This window comes from Brassica napus, chromosome C9 (assembly GCF_020379485.1).
Source record: "Brassica napus cultivar Da-Ae chromosome C9, Da-Ae, whole genome shotgun sequence".
NCBI lineage: Eukaryota > Viridiplantae > Streptophyta > Magnoliopsida > Brassicales > Brassicaceae > Brassica > Brassica napus.
The window spans coordinates 10,992,391-11,016,253 of record NC_063452.1 but is presented as its reverse complement, the minus strand read 5'-3'; the positions used below and the strand labels follow the sequence as shown (position 1 = coordinate 11,016,253).

The 23,863-nt window shown below is 38.9% G+C and overlaps 1 long non-coding RNA gene and 1 pseudogene across 1 annotated transcript; one reads left to right on the top strand and one right to left on the bottom strand.

Moving 5' to 3' along the window:
• Window positions 1–16,415: 16,415 nt before the first annotated feature.
• On the top strand, window positions 16,416–17,282 carry LOC125593395. The gene is made up of 2 exons (XR_007329309.1): window positions 16,416–16,611; window positions 16,692–17,282. It is a non-coding gene; the product is annotated as an uncharacterized LOC125593395 (long non-coding RNA).
• Window positions 17,283–19,473: 2,191 nt separating this feature from the next.
• On the bottom strand, window positions 19,474–22,995 carry LOC106420351 (annotated as a pseudogene).
• Window positions 22,996–23,863: the final 868 nt, after the last annotated feature.

The following is a 23,863-nucleotide window of genomic DNA, read 5'->3' as shown; positions in this document are numbered from 1 at the left end:
CAGAAGCGGCATTAGCAACAGCTCGATATTCCGCTTCCATGGAGGACCTTGCGACGCCGGTTTTTTTCTTTGAGCTCCAGGAGATCGGATTGCCACCAATATAGACTATGTATGCATTCGTGGAGCAATAGTCATCTGCGTCACCTGCCCAATCAGCATCAGTGTAGGCGTGGAGCTTCAGAGGCGTGTCAGCTCGAAGAAGAATGCCATGAGCAGAGGTTTCGGCGAGGCAACGGAGGATTCGCTTGACAGCTTGCCAGTGGAGGTCCGTCGGTCGCTGCATATATTGAGAGAGACGATTTACCAGAAATGCAATATCAGGTCTGGTAAGCGCAAGGTACTGAAGACTCCTTAGGACTGCTTGATATTCGCTCGGATTCTCCATGGGAGTGCCGGAGGCGAGAGATAGTTTAGGCGTTGGAGCCATTGGCGTGGAGACCGGTCGCACATCCATCATGTTCGTGCGTGTGATTAGGTCTATGACATACTTATTTTGCATCAAATGCAGGCCCTTGGAGGTCTGAGTTGCCTCTATACCCAGAAAATAACTCAGCTCACCAAGGTCTTTCAGAGAGAAACGTGATGAGATAGTCGCGATGAACCGATCAATCAACTTGTTGTTGTTGCCAGTGATTACCATGTCATCAACATAGACGAGGAGATACATAACATCTGACCCACGATGGAAGGTTAAGAGTGGGGCATCAGCCGGGAATTTACGAACCCTTGCGTGAGAAGGTAAGACCGAAGTTCTTGATACCACGCCTGGGGCGCTTGCTTGAGCCCATAGAGGGCCTTCTTCAGGCGAAACACATAGTGTGGTCGATCCTGATACACAAAACCAGGTGGTTGTGTGACATATACCTCCTCTTCCAACGTTCCTTGAAGAAAAGCGTTATTGACGTCAAGTTGGCGAAGGCTCCAGCCCTTTGTGACCGCAACATGGAACACAGATCTCACCGTCGTGGACTTGATAACTGGACTAAATGTCTCTGTGAAATCATAACCATGTTGCTGATGGAATACTTTCGCCACAAGCCGGGCCTTATACCTGTCAATCTCACTGTTAGCTTTATATTTTATTGTGAAAACCCACTTACAGCCGACGACGTTCTGATACTGTTCTGTTGGAACGAGTTCAGAAGTCCCATTGTGGAGCTGAGTGTTTTTCTCATCGACCATCGCTTGTCTCCATCTAGGATCCTTTAGTGCTTCAGCCACGGTTTTAGGTATCTTTGGTTTAAGTTTCGGGACAGGGGCTAGAAGAGAGGTTTTGGTTTTAGGCTTGGATATATTGTTTTTCGAACGAGTTTTCATGGGGTGATGGTTCCGGGTGTTGTGGCTCAAGTGGAGCAGGAGCAGGTGATGGTGAAGGTGAAGGAGAGGGTGATGATGAGGACGCGTTCGAGGAGGTTACGGTTGGGCTTGGGTTTGGCTCAGTGTTTGCGATAGGAGTTGTACTGGAGGACGGTTGGGGCTGAGTCTTGGGTTGTGGCTGAAACACTTGAGCGATCGGATCTTGCTGCGGAGAAGCTGGAGACAGAGACGCAGGTGGAGACGATGATGCTTGTGGGCTTTGTTGGTGATGAGCAGAGCACGGGGGAGATGTTGCATGGAGTGGCCGGAGCAGTACCAATGTCTTTTCACCATATCTTGTTTGTGTTTCTGGAGTCTGAGCAGGCGTAGTTGTCTGAGTCGGAGAATACGCAGAAGGGAATCTTCTCTCATTGAACACCACATGGCGTGAGATGTAGATGCGACCAGAGTCTCGATGAAGGCAGAGATACGCACTTTGCGTCAAGGAGTAACCAAGGAACACGCAGGATGCAGAGCGCGGTTCCAGCTTATGCTTAGTATAGGGTCGGAGCCACGGAAAGCATTCTGATCCAAAGACACTCAACTTCTGATAGTTAGGAACCTGACCAAACAGCTTCGCATAAGGAGACTCATTGCCAAGCACCGGTGTAGGCATCCTGTTAATGAGGTAAACGGACGCAGTGAATGCATAACTCCAGTAAGTAGTGGGCATTGATGCTTGCCCAAGAAGTGTGAGACCAGTCTCGACAACGTGTCTGTGTTTCCGTTCGGAGATTCCTTTCAGCTCAGGAGTGTGTGGAGGTGTCGTTATTGATGATTCCACTCAAGAGGATGAGACGACACAATTGTGTTTGAATAAAACGACAGCTTGACTTTTATTGATAGAACAATCCGAATAGAACAAATCATTTGTAGAAGACAACGAGACTGGTAAAGAAAATTTTGAAACTAGAGACTTCAGAACTGGTAACGTCGGGTGTCCAAGACGAGCGTGCCAGGAGAGAAGATCTGGTTTCTGATTTGGTGAAGCAAACAATGACATTGGAGAAGACAACTGAACCGGCCACTCATATAGTTCGTTCTTAGTTCTGCCTTGGAGCAACTGGTCCCCCATGCTGAGATCCTTCACCTGAAAGTGTGTAGGAAAGAATTCAATTGAAACATCATTAGTGTTGCACATTTTATAAACTGATATAAGATTTCTCTTAACATTCGGAACATATAGCACATCTCTCAGCTTAAGAGAACAATGAGGAGTAGGAAGAAGTGCAGAACCAGTATGTGTTATAGGCAAACCAATACCATCATCGATTGTGACCTCTTCCCCACCAGTGTAAGGTTGATGGAGAGCGAGGTTGTTGAGGTCTGTCGTGAGATGGTGAGTGGCTCTGCTGTCTAGGAGCCAGTTGTTGGGGTTGTACATTGCAGCAGGGCCATGTTAGCACGAGGTTGCCATGGAGCATACGAGGACACTGATGACTGGTTTGAGCTTCCTGCGGTTCCATGAAGCTGGAGTTGAGAGCAGGTACGAGCACTATGACCATGGATGCCACAGATTTGACACCTTCCCTGGTATGGTCGTGGTGTATAGCCTTGATTATTGTAGTTGTTCCAGCGATTGTTCCAGTTGCCATTGTTAGAGCCCCTGTTGGATCAGCCATGACCACGAGAGGTTGCAACATTAGCCGTAACCGGTACTGACGGGATGAGCTCAGTCTTCGCAGCAAGCTTGAGCTCGTGTTGAATGAGCTTCTCATGGATTTCCGTAACTGAGGGAGTGGTGTCTCTGCCAGCGATCTGATCCACCACCGTCTTGTAATCCTCAAGGAGTCCCTCGAGAATGAACTCGATCTTGTCTTCATGATCAAGCGTCTTCTCAAGCATAGCCAAGTGATCAAAGCGAGTCGTAAGTCCTTGCACATACTCATCTATGGACTTAGTCCCCTTGGTCCATTGTTTGAGCTGTTGACGCAAATGTAGTATGTGACCTCGACTTGGCTTCGCATATGTAGTAGCTAGCGTGTGCCATATATCGGCTGCAGTGGTGGTTGTAGCGAGGATCGCTTGGACAGGGGCCGTGATGGTGCCAAGTAGCGCACTGTAAAGAAGCTTATCTTGGCGCTTCCAGATGGAGTACTCATTGTTGACAGTAACTTGACCATCAGTTGTGAGTGTTGGTGATGGGATCTCCATAGATCCATCCACGTGACCAGCTAGATTATAACCATCAAGGAGAGAATGGACTTGACGATTCCACATGAGGTAGTTGGTAGAGGTCAGCTTCGTGACGTTGGCCATGTTAACATTGAGTAGCGTGTACCGGAGACGAGTATCGTCTCATGTGAAGAAGTAGGTGAGCCACCAGACATGGTGAATAAGCGAGAGAAGAGAAGAAACAGTGAATGAAGAAGAAGAAGAGATGAGAGTAGAGAGCGGCGGAAAAAGAAATTTAAGGTATCGTATTTGGCTCTGATACCATGTATGAAAGCAGGCTGAATACTTTATTGATAGGTATTTGTACAGTATTTATACAAAATACATAAGAGATTAGGTATTCACTAATTACAATAATAACCCTTAATGATATATGTACTATAATTGATATAAATGGGTGAATAATCAACGTTTGAAGATTCTGCCATTTACTAATGGCTGGCTGTATTGAATTTATATCTAGAGATGTCCACATTGGTAACACAAGTTTTTGGATGTTCGTCATCCTTAAAAAAAGGGAGAATATATAAGATTTATATCAGATTTTTATGCTATGTAAAGCAAGCTCAAAAGTGAATTGAAATACAAGAACAAACATAGTTTTTTTGCGTACCCATTAGAAATGATCGCAAGCTCCTCTTCTGCTACATTGCAATATACGTTGACGAAAAAAAATTCGGGACAGTCACTACAAGAAAACAGGGGGATTCTGATGGCCGAAATCGTCGGAAATTCGTCGGAAAAGGCCTATTCCGACGAATTTCTGACGAAAGCGTTCGTCGGTATCATTTCGTCGGAAAAAAAGAATTCGTCGGAATTTCGTCAAACCTTCAGACGACTTTCTGACGAATACCGAGAAATGTCATTCTGACGAACTTCCGACAATATTCCGATGCAGACACACGAGACCAGAGTTCATCGGAAAAACTATATACCGACGGAGACGGATCCTCCGAAGATACCGAAGAACTGAGGCCTCGGTAAATACCGACGGACAATGATTCGTCGGTAAATACCGACGGACTATTATTTGTCGGTAAATATCGACGGACTATTATTCGTCGGTAATTTCCGACGAATAATAGTTCGTCGGTATTTACCGACGAATCATAGTCCGTCGGTATTTACCGAGGCCTCAGTTCGTCGGAATATGTCAATTTTAATACGAATTAATTTTGCATTTTTATATATATTTTTTATATGAAAAATTAATTAATAAATAAATAAAATCTGAAATTTAAAACTAATAATATTATAGAATTTAAATTCATACAAACCGAAATTGAAAAAAACATTCAGAAAATTTAAAATTCATGCAAAACGAAAAAAAAAACATTCAGACAGTTTTAAAAAGCTGAAAAAAACTAAGAACTCGAAGACATCAAACGATCTAGCTTCTGCATTATCTCGGCGTTGAACTTCTTCTGGGATGCCAGCTCAGCAAGGATAGTGGCATTCTCCGAACGGATAGTGGCATTCTCAGAAAGGATAGTGGTGTTCTGCTCCTCCAATGCCCCAATCCGTTCATCTTTGTCATGTAGCTCCTCGAGAATCATGGGATCGGCATACGGAGCTTGCGAAGAAGACGCCGGATACGAAGAAGCACGGCGGGCCAACCCAACTAAACGGCCTCCTTTCCTTTTAGGAACCGCCTACAAAAATATTTAAAGGTAGTAAATATGGACAAATTAGTAATCGACATTATAAAAAAAATATATTAATAAAAAAAATTACCTTTTCAACCATCTCATTTATTTGCAATAGAGACAAGTTGGTTGAAGCTCCCGTAGAATCGCCGTCATCAGAGAGAGGCTGAGATTGAGTTGCTATTTCAGCTTCCACCAAATCAACGACACCTTTGATCACGAGATCCTGAATTTGACCCGTCTTCTTGTTAGTGTGAGCCACCTTAATGAGTTGGAGACGATCAACGGGATTACCGTCATTTTCTTCGATCTAAAAAACCGCCATTATTAGCCAAGGAATATATAAAATATTTATTTAAAAAATATAAAGATAAATAATTAAAAAAAACTTACAAGTTCATCTTCCTTAGTAGACATAGAGCAAGCGCCGAGGTTGTGCACATACATACCTTTCCCGCCACGATCGCTCTTCCGGTTCTTGGAGTTCCTAGAAGACGTCTCTGCAGTTTCTTCCTTCTCCCAATGAGCTATCAACTGCTCCCACACCGTCCCGTTGATGAACCGTGGCCTCTTGTTCTTCTGCCAAACTGTCTTCCACGCGTTTATCTGCTTCGTATAAGAGTCCATGGCCTTTTCGTTGAATTTCTTACGGACTGTTTCCGTGAGATCGGAGTACCAGTTGAACTCTTGCTACAAAACAAACATAATTTAATAAGTAAATATATTTTAAAAAATGTAAATACTTTAAAAAAATGAAGAAGAGTTTACAGCAAACTGACGAAACCACAATTCTCGTTCTTCGAAAGGAATCACACTCCACTTTGAATATCCAAAACAAAGCATGGAGTACATCATCTGGTTGATGCTCCTGCTAATGCCATTTTTCGACTTGGTGAACCTTTAAAAAAAATACAAGTTAGTTAACAAGTTAATTAATGGAAAAAAACATAATACTACAAATAAAAAAAATACTAACCAAGTGCTATGTCCTCGTCGTGGGTTGGGATGGAGAACCGGGAGATGCTCTCGACCTGGTTGTTGAACCAATAGATCAACTGGCATGACTGGTGCGTTTGTCTTCAAATTATTAATACCCTCTTCAGTCACTACTCTGCTGCATAAGTCGCGGAAGAAAACACTTATCCCTGCAATTGCTTCATGAACATTACGTGGCAATAATGCTGAAAAAGCAAACGGGAGGAGGCACTGCATAATTACATGACAATCATGACTCTTCAAGCCACTAAACTTTCCTTCGCTTCTATCAACGCAGTTCCCCAAATTTGATACATATCCGTCAGGAAATTTCACTTTATCTGTAATCCAATCAAAGAACTCTTCTTTTCTAGCACCATCCAGCCGATAAATGGGAAAAGGGGCCATACCGTTCTCATCAACGTGAAGTTCAGAACGATCACAGATATCGACTAAATCCAACCTTGACTTCAAATTATCCTTCGTTTTACCTTGGATGTTAAGGACTGTATTCATCAGATTGTCGAAGAAGTTCTTCTCAATATGCATGACATCTAAATTATGCCGCAATAGATGAGTCTTCCAATATGGCAGATCCCAGAAAATACTCTTTTTGTGCCAGTTATGTAGCTCTCCAACCGCACTGACTCGAATGTTTTCATGTCCACCTACATCTGGCGTCCTTTCTGCATCAAAATCCCTAAACTGCTTCAACAAATCTTCTCCACTAACTTCCTCAGGTGGACCATCAAACACCTGCTTGTTCTTCGTAAACAAAGTCTTACTCCTGCGGTATGGATGATCAGGTGGTAGAAATCGTCTGTGACAGTCAAACCAACACGTTTTCCTTCCGTTCTTTAGTTGGAAAGCATCTGTGTCATCTTGACAATATGGACATGATAGCCTCCCATGTGTTGTCCATCCAGATAACATACCATATGCTGGAAAGTCACTTATTGTCCACATAAGTATTGCCCGCATCTGAAAGTTTTCTTTGCACGAAACATCGTATGTCTCAAAACCATGCGCACATAGTTGTTGCAACTCATATATCAGTGGTTGAAGAAACACATCTAGTGATCTTTTAGGATGATCTGGACCGGGGACGAGAATTGAGAGAAACAAAAACTCTCGTCGCATGCACAAGCTCGGCGGTAAGTTGTACGGGGTCACGATAACTGGCCATAGAGAATACTGTCTTCCATGCTTTCCAAACAGGCTGAAACCATCAGTAGATAATCCAAGATAAACATTTCTTCTCTCTTCCGCAAATTCTGGATATGTTGACTGGAAATGTTTCCAAGCCTTCACATCTGAAGGATGTCTAATCTCACCATTTGTGGAATGCTCTGCATGCCATCTCATTGCTTTTGCTGTGCGCTCACACTGATACAACTTCTTCAATCTTTCCGTCAAAGGCAAATACCACATTCTTTTGAACAGGATCGGAACTCTTCCCCTCGTCTCCTGATAACGAGGTTTCCCACAAAATTTGCATACATTTCGTGTCTCATCCGCTCTCCAGTAGATCATGCAGTTGTCAATACATACATCTATCACTTCGTACGGTAGTTGAAGACCGGCTACAAGTTTCTGAACCTCGTAGTATGAACCCGGTGCAAGGTTATCCTCAGGTAGAATACCTTTGACAAAATCAGTAATCGCATCCATACATTCTTCAGCCAAATTATAGTCTCTCTTAATACCCATTAATCTAGTTGGAGATGATAAGACTGAATGACCATCTCTACAATTTTGATACAAAGGTTGTTTTCCTGCATCTAACATATCAAAAAATCTCCTAGATTCGGGATTTGGTTCTTCCCCTCTATAATGATCATGTACCATCTGCTCAGTACCTACACCATAATCTATATGCGTTCTAGGTTCTTCTAACCTAATATCAGGCTGAAGTTCATTAACAGGCTGAGGTTCGCTAGTACTACCATATTCATAACCAGTTTCCCCATGAAGGTACCAAACTTTATAATTACGTGAAAACCCTTTCATATACAAATGAGTCCAAACATCAAATTCTTTTATAACCTTATTATTATTGCAAGTAGAGTAGGGACATCTTAACATACCACTTTTTGCATTCGGTTGCTGTTGAACAAGCCTCATGAGTTCTCCAATCCCTTGAACGTATTCTTCCGTAAGCAAATTGGTGTTGGGATCCAAATGAGGTTTATCCATCCACGAACGATAATAAGCTCCTGAAGACATGATTTTCACGGAATTGTTATGACTAAAGAGAAAAAAAGAGAGAATGAGGTGTGAATGAGTTGAATGAGGAGGGTTGCATTTATAGGAAATTGCTTACAGACATCCGATGACTTTTCGACGGAATACCGACAGATATAAAGCATTCCGTCGGAATTCCGTCGGTATTTTCCAATCTCAAACGGCTATAAAACGGTCATATACATTTGTCGGCAACGGTCACTTGGTTCGTCGGAAATTCGTCGGAAAATTCCGACGGAATATCGACGACCGTAACAGTTATATCTTTTAATCGGAATGTCGTCGGAAATTCGTCGATTGTTTTCTCGGAAATTCGTCGGAATTTGCCGACGGAATTCCGACGACTTCAGATTTTTTGTTTCCGTCGGAAATCGGTCGGAATTCCGTCCAAATTGTCCGACGCCTTTGGCGCCCGTCGGAATCTCCGTCGGAATTCGGCGTGTTTTCTTGTAGTGGGGTGAATTTGTTGATCTCAGTTAAGATCTTCCTGAGCTGGTATCGACTACCACTAGCCTGAAGATTAGGGCTGAAAGGGTTATCCAAAACGATTGAATCAAGATCGTTGAGTTTGATGGTGTTCCATATAGTTTTGTTGTGAGAGGCAAGGAACCATGTGAATGTGATGCTCCCATGATACTACGTCGAGCTTCTTGAAAATGTTTGAAAGTATGTCTTTATCTATATTTTCCTATCTTGGAACATTTCATGATCCCTCTTGATTCTCCATTAAAGTACAACGGAATAAATGTATACGAAAAATATTTGATTCGAGATTATTATAGTCACTTACTTTTATCACAATTCTGAATTTTTGAAGGGTGTTTGATTCAACCAAATGATGTAGGATATTTATAGGGTGTGGGTACTTTATTTTTTTAAAATTTATAGTTATTTAAAACCAAAACATCATTAATGCAAGATAATTGTGATTGTATCTTGTGTAGATATGCTACTTACAATCTTAAAATTATGTATTGTTGAAATTAGTTATATTTTATATTGTTTTCTATTTTGAAAAGATTTAATATATGTTTGTACATAGGTATCTTCTAGTAGTTTTTATAGGATTAATTAAAAATCACTAACTTTTAAAAGATTTTGGTTATTTTAGTTTTAAATTCTATTTACTTTCAGTTCTATTTAGTTTCATAGTATTCGGTTCAATCTCAATCCAAATTTTGTTGAAATTGTTTAGTCCATGTTACTGTACGTGTCCACCTGACACGATCTCTTAGTGGTAGCACTATAACAAGCAGCACGTGAGGCACCTCCAAAATGTGTATGTTGCTTGCAACTTCCGACACCAAGGTTCGTGTTGAGTAATTAATAAAAAAAGAAAAACATAGGGTGACCAAAAAGTATTTGACTCGAGAATTATAATTTCCAGATCATAGAATGCTTTCTTTAAAAAACTTATAGCCATTTAAAATCAAAACATCGATCATTAATGCCTATAAGACTTTTGATAGGGTTTGTGTAGATATGCTTCAAAATCTTCACCTGAAATTGGGCTTTAGTTGTAGGCCCAACTTTGGTTTTGTCAGCTTGAGCTGATCGTCAGTGTTGGTCTTTATAAACGTGGACATTGTTTAGAACCTGAAGAAATGCCAGATCACTGAATCCGACCGGTTCACCTAATCGGATCCGGTTAGATCTTGCCAATATGGATCTGCGTAGGTTTCGAGTTTCGAGTTTCGAATTTCCAAAGGGAAGAAAAAAAGTTCTTTCTTTGCCTTCTCCTATGCCACTTGGGGCCTTCTTATCGAATGAAGCGTAGCATCTTGGCTCACGTGCAGAGCCGAGCTTGAAAAACATTTGCATGGACCCCCTTATTGGTGGGCCCCTCATTTGAATGATTTTTTTTTTATTTTTTTGTAGAGATCAAAATTAAACTGTAGATAACTTCCTTTATAAAAAAACTGTAATTACTTTTAACGACTATTTTATTGTTTAATTATCTACTAGAACATTGTAGCACGGATAACATGTTTTGAAAAGTTGTGTCTCTTAATGAATAGTTAGTTTGGAATTATTGTGTTGTTTGTATACTGGCTTGTATAAAGAATCAAAATTATATTATAAAATATGTGTGAGAAAAAAAAGGTTTTTAGTAACACTTTTATAAATTTAAAATCATGAATTTAAAGTATTATTGAATGTTGGTTTAAGACTACACCATTTTGAACATGTTTGGTAGTCCAATATTGAATTGAGTAAAACAAAATTTGATAAATATAACATGAACAGATCCGGTCCATGGCACAAGCAGAGTAGGCGACGCTCAAAAATTTTGTTGTCTTCTTTTGGTTTAATTTTTTTTTATAAAATATTCAATTTTTTTTACAAAAGAAAAAGAGCACATTTTGTAAATTGTAATGGAGCATCTACTGGGTATGGGCCGTCCCTGATTATGAATTATTGTAATAAAAATATAATATTAACATATTTTTTTATTTTGTTATATTGCTTTTTTTTATCATTTGCTCATTTCATTTGGAATGAGCAAAAAATATATATTTTAGACGTTGTTTCCACAATACATATATTGTTAGTTATTTGAAATTATCCATTTAGTTTGTGGGTGGCATAGAGAACACGAATCAATATTACCAATATGACATATAAATAATATTGTACTTTTATCTAATTTCCTCTAAGTTTAACCATGACTTATTGTTATTCTGTTGATCTTTAAATTTTTATTTTTGGCTAGATGACCATCAAACACAAATTATACAAACTTAATCTGTTTCACATTCGTGTCTTTGCCATTGTTCTTGAAGACTTAAACATTGAGACTTGTACCTTCAGCCAATACTGTATTAGTTTTCCAAAATTAAGTTTTAAAAATGTGCAGTTTCTAAAGGTATATCTCAGTGTGATAATTGTGAAAGCAGTGTTATTATATTACTTTATAGTTGAAAAGAGACCATATCTTTAAACATATAATTTAGTGTGAAAGGTTATTTAAAATGTTAAAAACTTAATTTTTTTTGTCTAAATGTTAAAATGTAAAAACTTAATTTATATTGCTTAATGTTGTCTCCAGTAATATAAATTTTCAATCAAATTCTCTTTGTAACTAAACAAACCTATTTTGCAGGTATATCATGCAAAAATAAGAAGTGTCATAATCCAAAACAAAAAGAAAGAAAACACAACATTACTAAGGGCATTTCCAACCATGACACAAAATTTGGTGTTAAACTTTATTTTTCATCTCCAACCATCACACCAAAACAATATTTTATATTATTAACTTTTTAATTTTGATAATTTATTACATTAATTATTTGTAATTGCTTAATTATATTTATTTATTAAAATTTGGCAATTTATTTTCTGTTTAGTTATATTTGTTATTTTCTTTTAGTTAATTTATATTTATTTTTAATATTATTCGAAATTAAAAATTTTATACATTTTAAAATGAAAAATAAAGCATTTTTCTTCTGTTACAATTTAGTGTTACTGGTAATACTCATTTAATTATATTATTAATTAAAAAAATATAAATATAATAATAGTTTAATGATAGTAATGTAAACATACAAAAATTTTTAAAAAATGGTATAACTAAAAATGACGACAAAAAAATAGTATAACTAAAAATAATTAATAAAATTAATATATCTATAATTAAATAAAAAGTAATAGACTACATTATTTTAATATTTGATGTGATAAATTGTGTTACACTAAATTTGGTATAATATTGTTCATACTACATCAAATTTAGTGGAATGATGTTTTAGGTATTTTATTAGAGATAGTATTACATCAGATTTGTTGTTTTGGTGGTGTCATGGTTAGAAATGGACTAAATAGATAAACCGAAACAATTGGATATTTTACGAAGTGGGCGTTAAATAAGACCCACTTTTCGAAATAGATTAAAAGGTATATGGTATATACCATTTCAATATCACGCAAATTGTTGAAAATGAATTCAAAGTCGGACATAAGCAGTGTTTGATGTGGGAAAGATCACTAGTAAAAATCTGTCGCATAGCCACTACATTATCGTTGCTATACAAAAAAATAGCCACTCTTCTGAACTAAAAAAAATCCGTGGCTATAGTCTCGTGGCTTTTCGTGGCTAACCGCCACAGTTTTGCCACTGTATTTTCGGTTTAGCCACAAATTAATTGTAGCTACACATAGCCACGATTTCACCCCTATTTAACCGTACCTATAACAAAATAAAAAACAAAATTTTTTATTAAACTAATTATTTATAATTTAAAAAACAAAGTATATATTTTTTTTCCCCGAAAAGAAGTGCATTTTTATTAATTCTTCCCGAAAGGGCATCATTACAAAGGTTACAGTTCGGATTCAAGCAAAATTCGGTACAACACTGAAATTAGCCGATCTAACTATTCGAACTACACAGCCAAGTTGTGGAAGCAACTCCGGGTTCTTTCGTCATCACTACCTTTCCCAGGTTAATCCAGTTAGGAGCTAAAAGCTTCCCACTCTCCTCCTCACCGTAGCCTTTGTAGTCCATGAAGTTCGAACGAGCAATAGAGCCCGATAAACATACCTTAGAGCTTCTGTGACCAGAGTCCAGGCGCAGCCTCCCATAAATAATAAGCCGGTAAAGAGACCCTGCTAAGAGAAAAGATCCCACCGCAACAAATACACAAACAGACGAACCAAGCAAAGCACAAGACTCTGCTGACCCCAAGCAAGAAACGGGCCAATATCATCGATGCTGGGAACCCGCCAGCCGCTAAAACCTGCACGGTAAAGTCCAACACACCACCACAGGAATCAAGTGAAACACCGTGGAGCCGGGATGTGAGCGGGGCCAAAGGAGACACCGAGACGATCAATGACAACCGGAGAACCGTCTCGCCCTTTGACGCCTTCAGGAACTGAAAGCTAATTTACCAGACTGAGAGAACCCGACGCCGGTGTCAGCGGAGCCAGAGCAATTACAATCGAGACAAGATCAAAGAGAAAGCCGAGGCCTTCACTTGAATAGACAGGAACACAGCCGTGAAGAGGAGATTAGTGGTGAGGATGCGCCTCAAGAAGCCACCGAGGGGCCATAGACGACCTCTGTCAAAACATCTTGGACGCCTACACGAGCCGGAGTTGAGCGGAACACCATCACCGCCTGCGTGTTACCACCCACGACTCGCCACCGAGTTAGTAGAAACCTCCGGAGCACACTAGACTACGGAATAAAGGGACCTGTTCTCAACGACCCGCAGAGAACCGGAGACACCAATAACCGCAGCCGGAGAACCACCAGACGAACGGCAGGAAAGCCGCATAACCGAACTGAGATTCAACCATCACTCCCCCTCACGCTCGACGAGATCTGAGAGAGATCAAAAGGGAAAATAGATCTGCTCCAGAGCCCAAAAAGCCGACCACTGCTTCAACCTGCAACCACCACGACCTCGCTGCAACTCCAGAGATAGCTGAACCACCACCTGCGACTCACCCCTCTCGAGCGGAGCTGTCAACGGAGTGGAACCCTAAGCCAGAGCCACACGCATAACCGGAGGAGAGGAAGAAGGCGATGCAGAGGCAAAGAGAAGACAAGCAAGGGAGGAGAAGGGCCACCGGCGTCGGCACACGCTCGGACGCGCCGCCGAACGCCGGTGAAAGATTAAAATTTGTTTTGGCTTGAGAGAGAGATACGGGGAGGTGAGAGAGAAAGAAGAAGAGAAAAAGACTAGGATAGCACCAAACCAAGTTTTTGTTCTCAAACTAGCACTCAAGGCTCAAAGTCACAAAAATAGGTTCCATTAAAGAGGTAAATATACACTTATACTCCTTGGGTTAATTAATCCAAACCTTAGGATTTAGAGTTAAGGGATGAGGTTTTGGAATTAGGGTTTAAAATTTTATAAAAAAAAATTAAAAAAACAGTTTCAAAAAGTATTTTTGAATTATAAAAAAAATTTGAAAAATAAAAATTAAAAAAAAAATCAAAAAAAAATTTTTTAAAAAAAATTTATAAAAAATTTCGAATCTGAAACTATAAAAAAAATTCTTTTTTTCAATTTTTTATTTTTGTTTTATTTGTTTTTATTTATTTTTGTTTGTTTATTTAATTTTAAACCAAAGGCATTATGATATTTTATCGTTTAGTGAATGTTATTTTTATGACTTTCTAGTGCTATTTTTGAGACAAAAACTTAAAAGGTGCTATTATTGACAATTGCCTAAAGAAAAATTGGTAACATGCGAGAGTTCTAAAAAAACAAAGTATATATTACAAAGATACATACATAAGTAAATACATCCATATATGTATATATGCCGTCAGGTTCAACCACCGTCCTCCTCCGTCAACCACCGCCTTCCTCCGCCAAAAAAGCTGTGGAGCTTCCCCTGCGTCGTCTTCTTCACTGTCAAGATCTCTTATCCACCGCCGTCAAGTTTCTGCTCCGTCACCTACCTTCTCCTTGAAGTAGCCTAAAAAAAAAAACAAAACAAATCAATTAGAAATAGCGGAGGTGAAAGCAGAGAATAGGAAGACGAAGAGAGGTGGCCTGGTGGGCGGTGGTGATGGTGAGTAGGTAAAACCGATGAGAAGGTGAAGCCATGAGTCGATTGCAGTGGCGGAGCCACCTTGGCGAGAGGGTGGTCAATTGACCCATGTGAAACCTATAAATATTAAGTTTTATGTTTTTACAATGTTGTTTCTGTGGTAAATTGGTCAAAATATCTAAGTTTGACCCACATGTCATGGGTTCAACTCTCATATATGTTATTTTTTATCTATAATAATTGAATTATGACCCATGTGGAACTTTGGTCTAGCTCCGCCACTGGTCGATTGTTACAGAGAATGAGTAGAATGAAAGAAGAAAACTCAGAGGAAGGAGAGAGGAAAAGAGAAAAAAAGGAAGAAGAAAGAAACGCAAATGATTGTGTCCATTAGATGGATGTTACAATCAACGGTTGAAATAGTTTCAGTCAATCCAAGTCTTTCTTTATCGACCAATCATATATTTATCTTCTTTTTTGCATTTTCTTATCAGCCAATGGGAAAGCACATGGGAGTGAGTACACGACAACACATAAAAATGTCTCCCTTCTTATTGTGTTTATGATATTCAGACAGTTGAACCAAAAAAAGATATTCAGACACGTTTTAATTTAATTTTTTTGTGTGTTTGCAACTAGTATTTTTATTTGTAATTAAATCATAATGTTAATATTTGATATGGATAGATTATGAATTGGGGTATAAGATTTAGATTAAGAGATAGGGTTTAGTTATAGTGTTTGGGATTTATATTTAAGATCTGAAATTAAATTTTGAAAATATTAGATTTTGAATTTAAGTTTAAAACTTGAAGTATACATGTATTAAAAGGTTTGATTTAAAATTTAATGTTTGTGATAAGGTTTGGAATATGAATTTGAGGATGAAGTTTGAAAATAATAAGTGTGTAAAGTGAATTTTATAATATGGAGTTGTGAAATTAGAGTTTGGTGTGTTAAAGTGATAAGGTTTAGATATATGGTATGAGGTTAATGTTTTTAAAAATTGTGTATGGTATAAAGAAATGTTGGATATTAGACTTAGGTAACATAGATAAAATTTTAATTAGATTTATTGTTTTGTAGATAAGTTTAAGTTTAGGGTATATGTTTGGGATTTTTCATGGCTAAAACGTGGCTATGGTAGCGACAACATTTTTTCGTGGCTAGCCCGTGGCTATTTTTTTTAAAAGCATGGTTAAACGTGGTTATTTCGTGGCTTTTTTTAAATTAGCAACGGTTTTGTAGTGGCACTACTAGACCTGGGATTTTAAACCAAATCGAACCGAACTCTCCGAACCGAACCGAACCGAATCGAACCGAAGTTTGGGAAATTCGGTTTAGTTTTAGTTAAGAGCATGAAACCGATCGGTAAAATTTAAAATCATAATCGGTTATCGGTTAATTCGGTTCGGTTCACTAAAACCGAACGGTTAATCAAATTAAAAAAAAAAAAAACAATACCTTTACTCTTCGTCTTAGGCGTCAAAACCTAATCTTCTTCGTTTCCCCATCTCATCCCGTCTTCTTCGTTTCACCATCTCGTCGTATTTTTATCCTTTCACCACCTCATCCCATCTTCTTCTTCACCATCTCATCTCCCTTTACATCTATCTCTGCTTCGTTTTCTTCTCCCATTTCGTTTTCATTTCTTGATTGGTTTTCCTCATTTGATTCATTTCTTCCCTGCTTTAGTTAATAGGTATAACTATTCTCCTTTCACTTTTCTTCTTCTCTGTTTCGCTTGATAAAATTAGGTTCTGATTCATTCTTCATCGACAGAGTAACACCGTTACCAAAACTTCGGCAACCAAAACCATAAACCGAAGCAACCGACTCCGAACCGAACCGAATCAATGATTTATTCGGTTCAATTCAGAAGCTTTTCCTCAATCCGAAATAACCGAAGAACGGTACTAACCAAACCGAAGTATCCGTAGAAACCAAAGTCGCAAGCCTAGGCACTACCATAGCTATGAAGAAGATTTGTACTAGTGGATGATTTATAACATTTCTACGGAAGCATTTGTTAAAGCATAGCTACTACATATACGTATACCGTACTGATTTGAACTGAAACATGCATTTTAGGAAATGAGGGAAATCACAACTTTTTGCCTCTGCTTTTGGGCAACTCCAGCTTGGGTTCTAAAGCCAGTCATGTTACCACGCTGGATCTGTCATATCTAATGTCATTGCCAACAGTTTCCGTCGTGACCATAGCATTATTCCATCATTGCTTCGTCTGCAGTTTCATGATTGCTTTCTTACGGTTCTTAAGCTTATCCTTGTGTGGAAATAAATATATATGGACTTAGTAATGTATATAGACATAAATTACATTGATCTAGCAAAGTTTTGAATGATTGTGTAGGTTGTGATGCATTGACCCCAGACCTGGAAAGCCATCAGTGAAAAGCTGATAGACTATAGATCTATGTAATCTGAATAGTACTGATTTGTATTAAGAATGAGGATGAAAGATACAACTTGAGTGTGAATCGAACTAAGCTCTCATGACGAACTTAGCACAAATCCACCAGTCTCATAACGACTGAGGAGCAAAGACTCATAACGTCTCTAACTGACAACATCAAGCATAAACCATAAAATGAATATGAGTACTTGTTTATATACTACTAAGTAAAGCTGTAAAGACTCTCGTCGTCTCACAAGGTTCTCCTTGACTCTTTATTCAAACATCTCTTAGCTTCATTCTTCTTCCTCCACGACTTCCTTTGCCTTTCTTCTTCTATAATATGACTTCTTGAACCTATCAATACTTCCCCAACGAAATCCAGCTTGCCCTCAAGCTGGTAAGACGGAAAACGAGCTTTAAATTCTTCATACAACAACCAAGAATTCTCAAGAGCTGACTTCCCTTGCCACTGGACCAACAACTCCAAATCTCCTGTCGAATTATAACGTTTCTCCAATACGTCCTCTGGTTCAAACACTTCATCATCGATGGTAACACATCCTGGTGGCAACAAACTACACTACTCTTGCGGACCAAGTGCCAGTTTAAGTTTAGAAATATGAAAAACCGCGTGAATACGAGCCTCTGGAGGAAGTAAAAGCTTATACGCTGTCTTCCCTATACGTTCAATCACCTTATACGGTCCATAGAATTTTGCCGCTAACTTCTGACATACACGACGAGACACTGTCTTCTGACGATAAGGCTGAAGCTTCAGAAATACCATATCACCCATTGACAACTCCACTTCCCTTCTCGACTTATCTGCTTGTTGTTTCATTATGTCTTGAGCTCTCAATAAGGTATGTTTTAATGCTTCCAAAGCCTCATCACGTTCCAATAGTGTTCTTTCCAATTCAAAGTTTGAAGTGGATCCAGGTTCAAAAGGCAATAGAGGAGGAGGATCTCTCCCATAGATCACTTTAAATGGTGTTGTCTTCAAGGACTTATGGTAAGTTGTGTTATAATGCCAAATAAGAGTGCCAAGACCTTGGATGTGTCGATGAAAAACACCTCAAATACGTCTCCAGACAACGATTAAGCACCTCAGATTATCCATCTGTCTGAGGATGAAAAGCAGTATTGTACTTCAGTGTTGTTCCCACCAAACGAAACACCTCACTCCAGAAAGAACTCAGAAAAATGCAATCTCGGCAGAGACAATGCTCCTTGGAAATCCATGTAACTTGACCACTTCATTAACGAACTTCTTCGCAACCTCCAAAGCCGTGAACGAGTGTTTAAGGCTTATGAAGTGAGCAAACTTACTGAGACGATCTATCACCATCAAAATGACATTAAATCCATTCGACGTTGGCAACCCTTCAATAAAATCCATGTTGATATCATCCCACACTTGGTTTGGTATTGGTAAAGGTTGAAGTAGTCCTGCAGTCGCTATCCGGTCGCTACGTAGCGACCGAGCGCGCATCCCGAAGACCGTAGCGAACCCATTTCATGTTTTCCGTCATTCTAAGGAATCAATCAAAATTTACGGTAAAAACCACGGAAAGTTCGTTCTTTATCGAAAGAAGTCATAATAAACACTTCGAGTCAGAAGACGGCCCAAAGCGACCTAAAAAATGACTCGAGGCCCAACTTGCGGTTTCTTACCCAACAGCCCGTAAGCCGCGTGATGGTTTACGCTTGGTTCACAAGAAAAGATAAATGTTAAGTTTCCGCGGATAAATACGAAAATTTGAAGATAATTACGAAGATCGGAAAAAATGAAATATCTCCATTTTTATGCTATGACGGCTTAAGGGCAGAAGAGAAAAAGCGTAAACCGACCTAGGAGCGAGTATACAAGGAGTCCTAGGCGAGAGGCATGGAGAGAGATATTTTCAGAGCAAACTTAGCACTTAGAGCGATTTTGGCATATTTCCGTTTTTGTTATTTCGAGCTGCGACTCAATTATGTTTTGCCGTCTTAGGGTTGCTAGAAGTAGGAATCTCGCCGACAGCTCTCGTGCCCAGGCTTATACCTTGTTGTAACGCTCAAACACAGATTCAGAATAAGATATATTTTGCTCTCTTCTTACGATTTTTATACTTTGTCGTTGATATCTTGTGTTCTGATTGTTTAGCATGTGGTATTAACAGATCTCCGAGACCTCTGTGAAATTAGGGTTTTCCTAGTTTCCTAATTTAGACGGAAATCGACAGTGCAAATTTCTGTTCCCACATCAGTGATATGGTTCATCTGCTTCTCGATTGCTTTTAATCTTAAAGTAGAAAAAATCGCCATCGTCTCGATCTTCTTCTCCATCGAATCGAGCTTCTTCGTCGTCACTCGATCGTTCTGAGCTAACTTCTCGTAATTGTGCTTCGCCAGCTCAATATCGTCATGAATCTGATGGAGATTCATCGATTTCTCTGCCTCTGCGGATATCGTCTTCTCCCGATCTCCTCCGTTTCGCGTTTCCACCATTTCGTCTCTTCGCGGTAGTTTGATCCATTTTCGCCGCACCAAGGATAGACTATAGATCTATGTAATCTGAATAGTACTGATTTGTATTAAGAATGAGAATGAAAGATACAACTTGAGTGTGAATCGAACTAAGCTCTCATGACGAACTTAGCACAAATCCACCAGTCTCATAACGACTGAGGAGCAAAGACTCATTACGTCTCTAACTGACAACATCAAGCATAAAGCATAAATTGAATATGAGTATTGTTTATATGCTACTAAGTAAAGCTGTAAAGACTCTCGTTATCTCAGAAGGTTCTCCTTGACTCTTTATTCAAACATCTCTTATCTTCATTCTTCTTCCTCCACGACTTCCTTTCCCTTCCTTCTTCTATAATATGACTTCTTGAACCTATCAAAAGCGCATGATTAACTGTAAGCGTAAGAGGCTATGAGATCACCTGTAACCGTAAGCGTCATGTGAGGCTAAGAGAAAGCTCGAGGCGGTATGCCCAGGACCCAGGGCCAGGAGTTGGCTTGGCTAATGAGCAGACATTGTTTCTCTAGCCACAATGCATCATGACCGTCATCGTTCACTTTCAGTCGAATTCACAAATGGCTCTAGGTTTTTCACAAAGAGTTGCTACAACATTAACAACAATGTAGATATATATATATATATATATATATATATATATAATTTGTAGAAATCATATCAAACATCCCCAGGCCGGTTAATTTTGTTTTAGAAACAAACTTTCTAGATGAAGTGTAGTATATAATGCTACAGAAGGAACCTGCGTTTCAGCTGAATGAATGATATGATTTGAAACAATTCTCAAAATTCTCAAGTTTCTTGGTAAGAATAAAAGTGCCTCTAATTGAGCGTCAAGTTGTAACTGATACTTGTTCAGATATGCATTCAATTCATCAGTTCCAAGGACCTGAGTCAAGAGTCAAACAAATACTCTTTAGATGTGGAAAAACACTTGATGCCCTCCAATTACCTTGGCAATTTTGACAAGCTGATCCTAGTTGTCATAGCCATAGAAGAAAGGTTCCTTGCGGAATATCTACAAGGGAAGATAATAAGGCAAATCAGATGACCATCGATATATATATATATGAAACATGCTGCAGATAATCATATAAATGTAGCAAATGTACTCACCATCCCAGCAAACATGCAACCAAGGCTCCACATGTCCAAGGAATAGTCATAGTCCTGTAAATCCACAAAGTCCGGGTCCCTTAAAGTACCTGATTGAAGAGGTAACATTTCATCGAGCTTAGTTATTGATAAAGACAGTATAATGTAACATGTTTACATTAAAATTCAAAAATTAGATAACAGAACCTTGAGGCCACACGGACGTTATACTCTTTTCCAGGATGATAAAACTCAGCGAGACCCCCCAATCTATCAGGCGAAGTTTTCCCAGCTCATGGTCGATCATGACATTGTGTGGCTTCACATCTCTGTGCATTATACCTTGCGAGTGGCAGTAGTCCAATGCCTGCATCATATCACAAGAAAGTTTCAAGGTTATTACTAACCTTTATATGTTGTAAGTCACTGAATGGTAAAGGGATTACACAAAAACTACCTTCAACAGCTCATAGATGTAGTATCGGATGTCATAGTCAGTCAAAGTAGGATACATAACCTTAAAGTCTATGCTGTTAACATACTCAAATATCAAGCTTGGAGTTTTTGAGTGTTGGTCTCTGACAACATCGAGCAGCTTCACAATGTTTGGGCCTCCATAGAGATTCTGAAGTATCTTAATCTCTCTTCTAATATGTTAAAAGGATCACATAAATAACAATTCACAAAAGAACCTATCTAACTTTAAGTAATGTAAGACACTAACCTTCTTCTTCTTGACAGGCTTAAGGATCTTGATAACGCACTGCTCGTTGCTGTTCATGTTAATCCCCTCAAAAACCTCACTGTATTTGCCTCTCTCCACTTTCCTCACTACCTCGTAATCATCTTGCTCCCTAAAGAAACCAAACACAAAGAAGAACGCTTGAACCTTTTAACAAAAACATCATCATTACCTATCATATACAGAACTACACCAAACAACTTCTCCTCAAACAGATCAAACTCTTTTCCAGGATGATAAAACTCAGCGAGACCCCAAATCTATCAGGCGAAGTTTTCCCAGCTCATGGTCGATCATGACATTGTGTGGCTTCACATCTTTGTGCATTATACCTTGCGAGTGGCAGTAGTCCAATGCCTGCATCATATCACAAGAAAGTTTCAAGGTTATTACTAACCTTTATATGTTGTAAGTCACTGAATGGTAAAGAGATTACACAAAAACTACCTTCAACAGCTCATAGATGTAGTATCGGATGTCATAGTCAGTCAAAGTAGGATACATAACCTTAAAGTCTATGCTGTTAACATACTCAAATATCAAGCTTGGAGTTTTTGAGTGTTCGTCTCTGACAACATCGAGCAGCTTCACAATGTTTGGGCCTTCACAGAGATTCTGAAGTATCTTAATCTATCTTCTAATATGTTAAAAGGATCACATAAATAACAATTCACAAAAGAACCTATCTAACTTTAAGTAATGTAAGACACTAACCTTCTTCTTCTTGACAGTCTTAAGGATCTTGATAACGCACTTCCCGTTGCTGTTCATGTTAATCCCCTCAAAAACCTCACTGTATTTGCCTCTCTCCACTTTCCTCACTACCTCGTAATCATCTTGCTCCCTAAAGAAACCAAACACAAAGAAGAACGCTTGAACCTTTTAACAAAAACATCATCATTACCTATCATATACAGAAACTACACCAAACAACTTCTCCTCAAACAGATCAAATATCAAAAGCCATAAAGGCTAAAACTTTCGTATCAATTCCACAAAAAAGACTCGAACTTTGGATCTTACCCCCACTCAACATTGAGAGACTCATAATTCCAATACTCTTTAGGACGGATCATGTTCACATCAGTGTATACACAAGCTTTCGACATCACGATGCGAAGAGAGATCTCTTCGTCGAGTGAATATGGATCGAGATGAGGATCGAAGCTGCTTCCGTTAGTGTAACGACAGTCGACGGTGAGGTAGGATAATGCGCCGATGGTGCACGGGAGATGAAGATGGCGCCACACAATAAGAGGAAGCGTAGGAGGAGGAGGAGGGAGGAGGAGGAGGAGGCGCATATATCATTCAGAAGTCATGATGCTTTCAATAAAATGGGCTTTGTGGACCATTCAGATTAACATGCGGGCTCGTAAAAAAAAAGTGAAGCCCAACAATATCCAAATCCGTATGTGACATGGCAAAAAGCTATTTTCCTTCCAAGCTGACGTGGACGTCCTCACTTAATGCTCTTATTCCCTTTTTATTATTTGTTTGATCCCAACAAATTCAACTGTTTTTATTTGAAAATATTTAATAATCATTTTTTATATTATAAAAATGATGTGCAATACTTATATATTATATGTATATTTTCGAATACCTAATAACTCAGGTCCGGCTCTGTTCACGTGCCTCTTCCCAAAGGAACAATGTTATGTACAAATATAAAAAGAGTATTCTGATACAGTATGTAATAAAAACAAACATTCGATCGATAGTAGACAATTATACTGATAGTTATCTCGTTTTTTCTTTGCTGTTAGTTCATGTTAATTAGACCAATAATACAATGTTATATGGTCTTTAGTCTTCTTTTTTTTTTTTCTAAATTGTATTGGAAAATATTTAATCTTTTTAGGTTTGGTCTTCCACAGTGGCAAGCAGTAACAGAGCAAAAAGCAGAAGAGAAAAACGTTAAAATAATAGCGGCCGGATCCAATAAGAAATTGGGAACATTTACACCATAGGTCACATTCTATCTCGAATCTAGTTGGATGCGAGACAGACAATGGAGAGTGTTTGGATCCAATGATGGCTGTTTTGGATGAGTCAATGATATTAGGAAGTGATGGCACCATAAATGAGTTGCTTCCTGGAGGTGGAGATTCATTGTGGGAACAGTTCTTTAGTGAGTCTCCAGGGATTGGCATCACAGATGAGCTAGTGTC